General features: G+C 38.3%; 1 non-coding gene across 1 annotated transcript; it reads left to right on the top strand.

Annotated features, from left to right (window-relative positions):
• Positions 1 to 1952: 1952 nt before the first annotated feature.
• On the top strand, positions 1953 to 2060 carry LOC130955265 (small nucleolar RNA R71). The gene has a single exon (XR_009076692.1). It is a non-coding gene; the product is annotated as a small nucleolar RNA R71 (small nucleolar RNA).
• Positions 2061 to 3929: the final 1869 nt, after the last annotated feature.

Below are 3929 nucleotides of genomic sequence, written 5' to 3'. Positions count from 1 at the left end.
TTAAACGCCCAGAATTGTGCCAGACTGGGCATTAAACACCCATTTGCTGCCTTCACTAGCGTTTACACGCCAGCAAGTTCTCCTCTAGGGTGTGCTGTTTTTCTTTCTGTTTTTGCTTTTTCAATTGATTTTGTGACTTCACATGATCATCAACCTATAAAAAACATAAAATAGCAAAGGAAAATAGATAAATATAACATTGGGTTGCCTCCCAACAAGCGCTTCTTTAATGTCAGTAGCTTGACAGTGGGCTCTCATGGAGCCTCACAGATGTTCAGAGCAATGTTGGAACCTCCCAACACCAAACTTAGAGTTTGAATGTGGGGGTTCAACACCAAACTTAGAATTTGGTTGTGGCCTCCCGACACCAAACTTAGAGTTCGACTGCGGGGGCTCTGTTTGACTCTGTTTTGAGAGAAGCTCTTCATGCTTCCTCTCCATGGTTACAGATGGATATTCTTGAGCCTTAAACACAAAGGATTCTTCATTCACTTGAATGATCAATTCTCCTCTGTCAACATCAATCACAGCCTTTGCTGTGGCTAGGAAGGGTCTGCCAAGGATGATGGATTCATCCATGCACTTTCAGTCTCTAGGACTATGAAATCAACAGGGATGTAATGGTCTTCAACCTTTACCAGAACATCCTCTACAAGTCCATAAGCTTGTTTTCTTGAATTGTCTGCCATCTCTAGTGAGATTCTTGCAGCTTGCACCTCAAAGATCCCTAGCTTCTCCATTACATAGAGAGGCATGAGGTTTATGCTTGACCCTAGGTCACATAGAGCCTTCTCAAAGGTCATGGTACCTATGGTACAAGATATTGAGAACTTCCCAGGGTCCTGTCTCTTTTGAGGTAATCTCTGCCTAGTCAAGTCATCCAGTTCTTTGGTGAGCAAAGGGGGTTCATCCTCCCAAGTCTCATTACCAAATAACTTGTCATTTAGCTTCATGATTGCTCCAAGGTACTTAGCAACTTGCTCTTCAGTGACATCTTCGTCCTCTTCAGAGGAAGAATACTCATCAGAGCTCATGAATGGCAGAAGTAAATTCAATGAAATCTCTATGGTCTCAGTGTGAGCTTCAGATTCCCATGGTTCCTCATTAGGGAACTCATTGGAGGCTAGTAGACGTCTATTGAGGTCTTCCTTAGTGGCACTCACTGCCTCTTTCTCCTCTCCAAATTCGGCCATGTTGATGGCCTTACACTCTCTTTTTGGATTCTCTTTTGTATTGCTTTGAAGAGTGCTAGGAGGGAGTTCAGTAACTTTCTTACTCAGCTGGCCCACTTGTGCCTCCAAGTTTCTAATGGAGGACCTTATTTCAGTCAGGAAACTTTGAGTGGTTTTGATTAGATCAGAGACCATGGTTGCTAAGTCAGAGTGGCTCTGCTTAGAGTTCTCTGTCCGTTGCTGAGAAGATGATGGAAAAGGCTTGCCATTGCTAAACCTATTTCTTCCACCATTATTGTTGTTGAAACCTTGTTGAGGTCTCTGCTGATCCTTCCATGATAGATTTGGATGATTTCTCCATGAAGGATTATAGGTGTTTCCATAGGGTTCTCCTATATAATTCACCTCTTCCATTGAAGGGTTCTCAGGATTATAAGCTTCTTCTTCAGATGAAGTATCCTTAGTACTGCCTGGTGCAGCTTGCATTCCGGACAGACTTTGAGAAATCATATTTACTTGCTGAGTCAATATTTTGTTCTGAGCCAATATGGCATTCAAAGTATCGATCTCAAGAACTCCTTTCTTCTGATTTGTCCCATTGTTCACAGGATTCCTTTCAGAAGTGTACATGAATTGGTTATTTGCAACCATTTCAATGAGTTCTTGAGCTTATGCAGGCGTCTTCTTCAGATGAAGAGATCCTCCAACAGAGATGTCCAATGACATGTTGGACAGTTTAGATAGACCATCATAGAAGATACCTATGATGCTCCATTCAGAAAGCATATCAGAAGGACACTTTCTGATCAATTGTTTGTATCTTTCCCAAGCTTCATAGAGGGATTCACCTTCCTTCTGTCTGAAGGTTTGGACTTCCACTCTAAGCTTACTCAATTTTTGAGGTGGAAAGAACTTTGCCAAGAAGGCATTGACTAGCTTTTCCCAAGAGTTTAGGCTTTCTTTAGGTTGTGAGTCCAACCATATCCTAGCTCTGTCTCTTACAGCAAAAGGGAATAGCATAAGTCTGTAGACCTCAGGGTCAACCCCATTGGTCTTGACAGTGTCACATATTTGCAAGAATTCAGCTAAAAACTGATGAGGATCTTCCAATGGAAGTCCATGGAACTTGCAATTCTGTTGCATTAGAGAAACTAATTGAGGCTTAAGCTCAAAGTTGTTTGCTCCAATGGCAGGGATAGAGATGCTTCTCCCATAAAAGTCGGGAGTAGGTGTAGTAAAGTCACCCAGCACCTTCCTTGCATTGTTGGCATTGTTGTTGTTTTCGGCTGCCATGTCTTCTTCTTGTTTGAAGATTTCTGTCAGGTCCTCTACAGAGAGTAGTGCTTTAGCTTCTCTTAGCTTTCACTTCAAGGTCCTTTCAGGTTCAGGGTCAGCCTCAACAAGAATGCTTTTGTCTTTGCTCCTGCTCATATGAAAGAGAAGAGAACAAGAAAATATGGAATCCTCTATGTCACAGTATAGAGATTCCTTGAGGTGTCAGAGGAAAAGAAGAATAGAAGGAGAGGGTAGAAGAAGAATTCGAACTTATCTAGAAAGATAGGGTTCGAATTGTGCATTGAGGAGGAGTGTTAGTCCATAAATAGAAGGATGTGAAAAGAGGGGAAGAAGTTTTCGAAAATAAATTAAAAGATTTTGAAAAAAAATTTGAAAAATTGAAGAATGATTTTCGAAATTAAAGTTGGAAAAGAAATAAAGTGATATTTGAAAAAGATTTTTGAAAGTAGAAATCAAAAAGATATGATTGAAAACTATTTTGAAAAAGATGTGATTAAAAAGATATGATTGAGAAGATATGATTTGAAAAACAATTTAAAATGATTTGATTTTGAAAATTAATGACTTGGCTAACAAGAAATTTAAAAGATATGATTTAGACATTAAACCTTTCTCAACTGAAAAGGCAACATACTTGAAATGTTGAATCAAATCATTAATTGTTAGCAAGTATTTTTGAAAATAGAAAGAAATTGATTTTGAAAAAATTTTGAAAACCTGAAAAAAATTTGAATTAAAAACAGTATCTTCCCTCTTGTGCCATCCTGGCGTTAAACGCCTAGAATGGTATCCATTCTGGCGTTTAACGCCCAAAATGCTACCCTTTTGGGCGTTAAACGCCCAGCCAGGCACCCTGGCTGGCATTTAAACACCAGTTTTCCTTCCTCACTGGGCATTTTGAACGCCCAGCTTTTTCTGTGTAATTCCTCTGCTGCATGTTCTGAATCTTCAATTCTCTGTATTATTGACTTGAAAAGACAAAAAAAAAATTTTGAATTTTTTTTTTATGATGAGGAATAATCAAAATGCAACTAAAATCAAATAAACAATGCATGCAAGACACCAAACTTAGAAGTTTGTATACTATTGACACTAACAAATTGAGAATGCATATGAGAACAACAAAACACTCAAAACAAGAGAATTTAAAGATCAGAGTAAGGAAATCATCAAGAACATCTTGAAGATTAATGGAGACATATGAATGAATTTGAAAAATGCATGCAATTGACACCAAACTTAAAATTAGACACTAGACTCAAACAAGAAACATAAAATATTTTTGGTTTTTTATGATTTTGTAATCTTTTTGATTTTTTCGAAAATTATATGGAAGAGAAAATAAAGAGATTCAAAATTTTTAATAAGAATTCCAGGAATCATGCAATGTTAGTCTAAAGCTTTAGTCTAAAGAAATTAGACATGGCTAGCCAAGCTTCAGCAGGACATTACATTCAAGAG

The sequence above is a fragment of the Arachis stenosperma genome, chromosome 1, assembly GCF_014773155.1.
Source record: "Arachis stenosperma cultivar V10309 chromosome 1, arast.V10309.gnm1.PFL2, whole genome shotgun sequence".
Classification (NCBI taxonomy): domain Eukaryota; kingdom Viridiplantae; phylum Streptophyta; class Magnoliopsida; order Fabales; family Fabaceae; genus Arachis; species Arachis stenosperma.
The sequence above is the reverse complement of the archived record's forward strand: the minus strand, read 5'-3'. Positions and strand labels throughout refer to the sequence as shown.